General features: G+C 34.5%; 1 long non-coding RNA gene across 1 annotated transcript; it reads left to right on the top strand.

Annotated features, from left to right (window-relative positions):
* Nucleotides 1-304: 304 nt before the first annotated feature.
* On the top strand, nt 305-7,429 carry LOC149917884 (uncharacterized). Its single transcript, XR_016467314.1, has 3 exons — nt 305-349; nt 5,053-5,164; nt 6,906-7,429. It is a non-coding gene; the product is annotated as an uncharacterized LOC149917884 (long non-coding RNA).
* Nucleotides 7,430-8,889: the final 1,460 nt, after the last annotated feature.

Genomic DNA, 8,889 nt, shown 5'->3' on the forward strand with positions numbered 1-8,889 from the left:
GGAGCAGAAAATTTTTGTCATTCATACTGAGGAATTATTCTTTCCTGATTCACTAGACATAAGGAAAACTAAGTTGCTCTCTAGTGAAAGCTTATGTGAGATCCAAGACAGGCACTGTATGGGAACTGCTGGGTCACAGCCTGAACCACTGATGATCACTTAGGGAAAGGACCAGGTCAGCCCTTCACACTGGTGAAGGCAATTCAGCTGTGTGACCAGAAGTTGTGAAGCCTGGATGCACCTCTCGTAGACTCCTTTTAAGGGCTGACTGCCACTAGGGAATGGTTTCTGGTTGGAGATCCTTCCTTTGTGAAGTTTTTCCCCTGCAGGCCTAGATCCTTGGGGATGAGTAAGCATTCCTTTCCCTTTTGTCCTTTTGATATTTCATTCCTGTATTGCCTTTCCATTGTGCTAATCCTTCTGACTGTAACAGGCATTTAACAAGATCTGGTTGGGAAGGGAAAGATTTGGGTTTGCTTCTTTTTTCTTTTCCAGTTTCCTCTGCTCCTGAAAAATTTCTCTGATTATGCATGAATGTACTAATGTATAGATGACATCTATATGCTATTAAGAAACACACAACCTAACTACAATACTTCAAATGCACAATTTTACTTCTTCCTCCAGCTGCCTGAGTTTACACCTGTTGTGAAAGATTCCATAAATTTATTATCAATATACAGTCTGAATATTTTTCTCTCATATTCTGAGTTAGAGTAAAGGTAAGGATTGAAAAATGATTTTATGGTCATGGCAGGTATTATCAATATATTTCTTTTAATACTTCTTTTCTAAGAGTATCTACGTAGGTTGTGCTGAAAGTAATGCCTCCTATTTATTTCCATGGAAACTACATTAGACACCAAGAGCACAATCTCACTATTATTTGAGAGAGCAAATTCTCACCTACAGAACCCTATTTTTCAACATAATGAATCTTTATCAGCAAGGAACAAGAGCATGCATGCCTTTCTTATAAAAATCTGCAGAAGCGTAGGGGACAGCTGTGCAAAGTTGTCTAAAACGTGACCTTTTCCACGTCACTGTCATCACTTCTGAAGCACATAATCTGCTGCCTCACTGTGCTCACATTCACTGGTTGGTCTCCATAAATGTTCAGCAAATGTCAATGTATTTCAATGGGTATGATTTTTTCCACCAGAGGAATTCAGTGACATACATTGGTTTCATATATTTCCATATCATTTTCTCAGACTGCTCCTTTGCTGCCTTCTGTCACATAGCAAAAAAACAAAAAAACAAAAACAAAAAAACGGAATATTGGCAGGGGCATTCAACTTCTACTGCCATACCAGCAAGATCCATCCATTTCTGAAATCGTGGGCCAAAGTAACAAAATTGGAGGTATTAATTTCAGAGCAGCCCTCATGTTTTCACAGCTGTTAGGATGTGTACCTATGTATCATTAGTAGGCATATAGCTTTCAAAGCCATATAGTAATGTTGAATTTATATTTGAGGAGAATAGGTGAAGGACATGAAGACTGATGCCTAGATCTTACTTAAACTTGTAAATATTGATATTAGGTTTCCAGTTTTTACATGTTACTACTTTTTGTACATTCTTATTGTCATGTGTTATTATCACATTGCAATAATTCACTTGCTTCATTTATCTTTTTCTTTCTAATTTAATATTTGAATCCAGAACTGTGATATTTTATTAGATTTCTTTTATTTATCAGCCTTCTATCTTGTTGAGCAAACAGTTGGATAGTGTCTTCAGCTTTGTTTCTCTAAGCTCTTATTTTAAGATTTATTTTCAGAAAAATCTATCTAAATACATTAATGTGTTTTAGATAAGCCATATTTGGCCTATACCTTAGCTCTCTAACCAAATCAGTGAAAAAGCAATTGAAGTGGTAAAAAGCTATTTCATTCCACAGAATCACAGAATGGCCAGGGTTGGAAGGGACTTCAAGGATCATGAATCTCCAATCCCCATGCCACATGCAGGGCCACCAACCTCCCCATTTAATACCAGCCCAGGCTGCCCAGGGCCCCATCCAACCTGGCCTTCACAGAATCATAGAGTCACAGCATTGCCAGGGTTGGAAGGGACCTCAAGGATCATGAATCTCTATTGGAGATTCCAATGTAGTTATGTGTAAGGGTGCTACAAGGTCAGTACTTGGTTCACTTGTATTCATTACTTTCAATGAAGAATTAGATGGTCTTTGCAGATAATAAGTGAGAGGGAGGCAATGTAAGGACAACAGAAATTATAGGTTATTTTCATTATTCTGAAATGTCTTGAACAGTTTTGGGAAAGTCAGATAAAACTCAGATGATGGTTTGGAAGGAATGGACAACTATAAACCTAAAGGAAACGTTCTTCAGAAAATCATTTCTGTGTTAGATTATAAATTATATTATATGCAGAATAAGAATGAGCAAAATCCATACTGCTCTGTAACAGGCAAGATTCAGACTGGAACATGCAAAATGACTACAGAGGAAAAAGCTGGCAAAATAAAAGTAGGAAACACGTTATTCAATACTGCTATGTCCACGTCTGGGCACTGTAATTCAAGAAAGATATGCACTGATGTAATTTAAGAGCTTTAGGGAACATGGATGTTTGGGGAAGTTTGGGGGGAAAAAAAATGCTTGTCAAGAACAGTTGCTAATAAGAAACTTAACATAAAATTCTAAATGAAAATGGATAGTCTGCTCTACCTCTCACGCAAATAAGTAAATGAAATGCAGCATCAAACTAATTACGTATGGAAGTTGTTAAGAGCCAATCTACCACAGTCTTTAAGAAAAAGGAGTCACAGAATCACAGTCAAGTGCCTGCCAAGAATATCACTGATATAATTTGATCCATCCTGGACATTTAGGAAAGAAAAGACGGTATTGGTGTTTTTTTGGTTGGTTGGTTTGATTGCTTGCTTTTTAATAGCATTTATACAAATCATCTCCCTACTTTGAAGAAAGGATGGGACTGAGTACAGTGATGACTTCTGCAACTGTTTCATGGGTAGGCCAAAGAAAAGACAGAAGAAAAACCAGTGCAAAGGGACAATTACCCTTGAAATGCACAGGAAAAAAAATCAGAAATGAGGAGGCTAGGCTAACAAATCTTTGAAAATGAAGACAAAAAACCTTGCATTTAATATAGGAAAGAAGAGAAAGTTTAGAAAATCAAGTACACAGATGATGTCGGAAAATAATCTTTGTGGTCTTTCTGTTTCTTGCTGATGCATCCTTTAGCTGATGTAAATTTACCCCTCAGAAATCTTGTTGAGTTGATAAAGTATTTTGTTATCATTACTTGCAGCAGCTGTTTCTGTCTCTTTAGCACTGTTGCTCTCACATTCCCTCTTTTGTCATTCTGTGTATCCTTTTACTGGTTTGTCCTTTGCTATATACGGATTTATTGCTTCATTTTTCCTTGTTGAAGAATTGATGTTTCCTTTGGTTTTCTTGGTACAGTTCAACGTTTTTATTTATGCGACTTTCAGGTTTGTACATGAAGAAACTGGCAAGCTTTCTTGCCAGAAGGTGTTAACTTTTAGCATTTAGTGTCGATACTATCTTTCAGATAATGTGAGTCCTGGAAAGTATTTCACTATTCAGTTCTCAAATGCTGCTGTAGCCTCCTTGATTCTTGTTGTCTGTCTTTCAGAGAAGGGTGGGGCACAGAGTTACCTGGTTTCCTATGTTTTGTTTTCTATATTGCTTTACATAAATTTTCTGAATTGATTGTTTTCTTTATGTTTTGAATTCTAAATGATAACCCTAATTATTGATCAGTATACAGAAAATATCAAGGTGTTTTAGGCACATGGCAATAAATTCTGTTCTTTATGGTGGCGTCTATCACTCTTGCTTTCTTTTATCAGTTAAAGGCTTGGTAGGGTATAGGATCTAAGGCCTTGTAGTGATATGCTGAAATATACTTTAAGTCTGCAGATGGATGTAGGTTTGGTCTGTTATTCAAAATGATTCTGCTTTATTGTATAAAATATAAGATTGATGTGGTGAGCTAAAAGTTCAAAGGAGTGTATACAAAAGAAGTGTAGATAAATAAGGAGGTAATGAACACTTATGCAATCTTAAATGTTAGTGTTTAGTAACAGATTTAGTAAGTGAAACTACATTTCCTTAAAAAACAAACAAACAAACAAACAAAACAAAACAAAAAAAAAACACCTGAAGTTACACTTGTATTTGTTAAACTAGAATATAATAATGTGTTGAATTGGTCAGGTCAAGTGAGTTTAGTGACACTTCTGAGTGACTCTGAATCCATCTTCCAGTAACATAAAGATCTGTAAAATTATACAAAAACTATTTTGTGCAAAAAAAAACAAAAAACAAAAAACAAAAAAAAACTAATGACAAGATATTACTCCAACTCTGTTTAAGGGTCATAGAAAGAAATTCAGACAAAATAGCATCTGATGTAGAAGTGAAGCGAAGTTGTCATTGAATTCCTCTGTGAAAAAAATGTCACTTGATAAAACTCATAGTATTTGCTGAATATTTATGGAGACCAACCAGTGGATGTGAGCATAGTGAGCTGGTGGGTGGTGTATAATAACTATCCAACTTCCCTTTTTGTATTTAAAAAATGAAGTGAACAGTTGTGCATGCCAGGTCTGAAATACATCTATGAGGCATCAACCTGAATGAAAGGAAAATCTTCCATTAGGTAATTCTTCTTTGGATATTTTAAAAATTTGTATTAGTTATTAATGGCTCTCCATGTCATTTATTTCATTGCATCTCAGCTTAATTAGTTCGATTCATTATCACAGCAGCTTGTTTAACCTATCCTAATTTTGTTTTTAATGTCTCTGTCCACAATGTTTCCAAGAAATAAATAGTTAAAATACACTCAAAATTTGATGGAATTCCCATTAAATTCATTATTTTTTCACCAAACAACAAGTACTAAGAACATATTTCTGTACATTTAAAGGTATTTTATGTAGTGATGCTTTTGGTACATGAAAATAGGCTTTGAAACAGTCTTTCACAATGGCATAGTGACAAGACAGTGTCTTTTGTATATTTTGTACAGTTTCATCATCAACTCATTGTTGAAATGGAGGAGTGTTATCCTGACATGGGTATTAGCTACTACTAGATAATAGCTTTCTGAAAAAAACGTGTAAACACAGATTTTCCATAAGGTAAAAATTATTCTTATGCTGTCAGTTTTCTTTCTCTTTTTTAATTTTCAAATTGTTTCATGCAATTTCATATTTTGTAATTACATTTGTTTTTTTGAGAATGCTGTGAGAAGTCCCACAGTTAAATGCCCCAGTAATCTTCTGTGACTGGATGATAGCAAAGTAGACATTTAAATTAATGTGTAAAACAGCTGTCTAAGTTACAGTGATGGGGAGATCAGATGTTATTTCAGTAAAGAATATATAAAGTACTTTAAAATTCTCCTAGAAGCTCTGCCCATTTACACTAAGTTCCTCTCAGGGTCAGTCAGTCTCCTACACTGGTTCCTACTGAACAGTTACTATTAACCCACTCTAGGAAGATATCTGAATGTCCCAGACCAATAATGGAACATCAGTGACCTGTTTATATACTTACATAAAGAAGCCTTATGCTTAACCAAACTATCCATATAAGAAGTCTCTTAATTTTCCATTTGAGGGTTCCTAATCATCTTTCCTTGACATTGCCAAATCACCAACAGCACACCTGACAGTTTCCATTATGTCTGGGGTCTGGCTACTAAGAGTGGATCACTCAGCACATCTCTTTTACCCAAACAAATTCTACATAATGAAGCATCTTGTGAAAATAAGTACAATCAGTGAATTATCTATGGCTTCCACTTAGCCAAAACTCCTATAAATAATTCTGTACTTGTCAGTAGCTTAGCTTAACTGGTGTTAATTTAGAAAGGGAAATTTACTTCTACACTGTATTTCATGGAACACATTAAATGACTTGAAGACAGAAATCTGCATCTTACATCAGAACACTGGAAAAGGAGATACTGAGCCAGCTATCACTGAGTAAAACAGTCTTGATATGTCAGTGATAACAAACTCCTGTTTGCAATGGAAAAAGGAGAAGGTGTAGATCAAACTTTCCTAAAATATATACTTTAAATAAAATATTTATAAATCTTTTAAGTCCAAAACACTTAAAGTTTATATCCTTAGGTATTCCTTCATTTATCTTTCTAATCTTTTACACATTATTTCTTATGCATGAATATGTATGCAGAAATATTTTCTTTTTAATAGAAATTGAAATTTCTTAAATAATACCATGATTCTAGATGTTTGACAAAAAAAAAAAAAAAAGTGCATAAGAGGTGTTTTGAGGGGGAAAAAAGAAAACAACAAAGGCAGAGTGTTTTTATTACCTTAAATATTTTGTTAGGATAGTACTATTCTTATGAACATGCATTGGAAGAAGATGTACCTGTGTTGTAAATTACCCATAGCTTTCTTTACTAGGTAGTAGAAACACTGATATTCAGAATACATAAAGTAAAGAGTAATTCAATGTAGTTGCCACCCATTCATGGTAAATCATTCTTCATGATGAATGAGTATTTCACATACTTTGAAATCTATGCATGACAGAGTGATAAAAGTAATAGAAGAAAATAAAGATTCTGTGAAATTCAATTTCAATCCTTGAAGATGATGCAGAACTTGATATCAAATTCTTTGCCCATGAGTTCTAAGATGAAAACTGGAAGTTTTAAATATTTTAAGTAATATTTTATTTAGTGTTGGAAGTTCCTTTGTTTAATATGGGAGTAGTTTGGTGACTGGGGGTGAGTGTGTAAAGGGCAAATACCACAGGCAATATTAATTTGATTCATTAAACTGTTGTTAATATTAGAATCAAGCTGTTATTAGATAGTAATACAACATGCTTATGTATTCACAGCTTGCTGGCACTCTTGTGCACTCACTGACAGACACTGGGCTGAAGAAGAAATAGAGAAAGCAGCCCCAGTATGTGATCCCCAGTGGAACATTCTTCCAAAGATAAGACTGTATGTGATTAAATGAAATCTTCAGGGGAGATGTTTGGACAGGGTCTCCATAGTTTGTTTCACTAAATGCATAATCAGTTCTGCAGCCTTCACCTGCAATATACCAAAACCCAACCTTTCAATACATCGTCACAGTGGATGCCCATCTTTTCTTGTGGTTTTGTATGAATTTGTCAAGTTCTTCATGCTCTAACTTTATCTGTAGGTTCAGCAAAGTTATCTCTAGGGTTTTGCATTGATTGGGAACTCCTGCACTCAAAATTCCCTGTGGACATTTGCTCTCTTTGGCCTGGTAGCCATTGTTCCATACACACCTAAGGAACACTGATGTTGACTGGTATGCATGGAGCTTTTATGACATATCCACTTTCTAAACAGAAAAAAGGAAAAAAACAAAAAACATATAAAAACAGAATTAAACTATTATTAGAGAGACAGATATTTTTCCCCTTGAGTAACTCTTTTTAATTATTGTCTGTCCCTTTTTTCTCTTTCCCTACAAGCTCTGCATTGCAAAATATGAAATATTTATGAAATATTACTTAAATGTCTTTTCTATCAGATTTCTTGACTTTACAAAATAGACTGTTTACAACTGTGCTGCCCTTTTGCCTAATAGACACTCTATGGGGATGTTGTTGGCTTTGAGAATCAGCTACATATTTTCAATAAACAACTCCTGAAGCCAGAGAATCCTGACAACTTTGAACCTTAATCTGTTATGTATCTGAATGGAATATTTGCTTCTTCTCTCTTCAAGGTATGAAAAAAAGGGCACACATCATGATTCACTAACTGCAGTCCCACATAATCGAATAAGACCAAGAAAATATTTTAAAATTCTTTTATTACCAGTTTCTTGGTTAGTTCAAATCATGATAGTGAAGAGCTGTCTTATCAACTGATTTTATCAAAAAGGGAAAGACAAAGATGTCCTCAGGAAAGTAGCAGCTTCTAACTATTAAAATCTAACTATTATTTTAGACTGTTAGGTTACATTTGGAGTTGTGACTTGAGGACAAAAGAATGAGACAATGAGGATGTCTATCAGAGAGAACATTGTCTGCTCAAGTATTTTGTCCTATGGAATGCATGAGAAAATTACATCTTAATAAGGGAATATGTAGTGTACAAAACAACTAAAATCACTAAATGGTACCAATTTTTGAAGTGCATTTTGTGATATCTTGTTTCAAAATAGCTTTTTTTGACTGACATCATAGTGTACATTGATAAGTACCTGCTTTAATAATACTGCTTTGAGTAGAATGGTCTGTATGATTTCCAGGGTTTTTTTTCAAGCTCAGCTGCTCTGAAATTCTGTGGTGGGATTTATTCAAATCTTTCCATGTGGTTTTCCCTAGTTCAACTGAAGGTGGATCAAGTTTTGAGTAGGAGTTAATTGTGGAAGGCGGATCAAGTTTTGAGTAGGAGTTAATTGTGAATATTCACAAAGTTATACTCTTAAATTTCAATCAAATTTGCACATAGACTTAATGACTTTAACAAAATATTTAAAATGGTTTAAAACTTTCTAGTGGCACTGGTTTTGTGTAGAAAAGGCTTCATTTTCTTTGCAAGTTTGCAGCCCACAAAGCTAATTTACTCATCTGCTTAGTTTTCGTGTTTCCACTGTGATAAACCTTTTAAATGACACAAATTAAGACTGTTTTGATTTTGCATTATATTGCTATACATTACATTACAATAAATTACAATACATTATATTGCATTATAAAATACAATAAATATAATGCCATTTTTCCACTGGGATCTTAAAGGTTAAGGCTTTCAAGTGGAAGTCAAAGATCAGAATTAATTTCTGGCTGTGGTTAGGTCCATGGGACAGATTGATAGCTGTGGCAAGAATTCTGA

Source organism: Phasianus colchicus, chromosome 5 (assembly GCF_987193195.1).
Source record: "Phasianus colchicus chromosome 5, bPhaCol1.hap1.1, whole genome shotgun sequence".
NCBI classification, from domain to species: Eukaryota; Metazoa; Chordata; class Aves; order Galliformes; family Phasianidae; genus Phasianus; species Phasianus colchicus.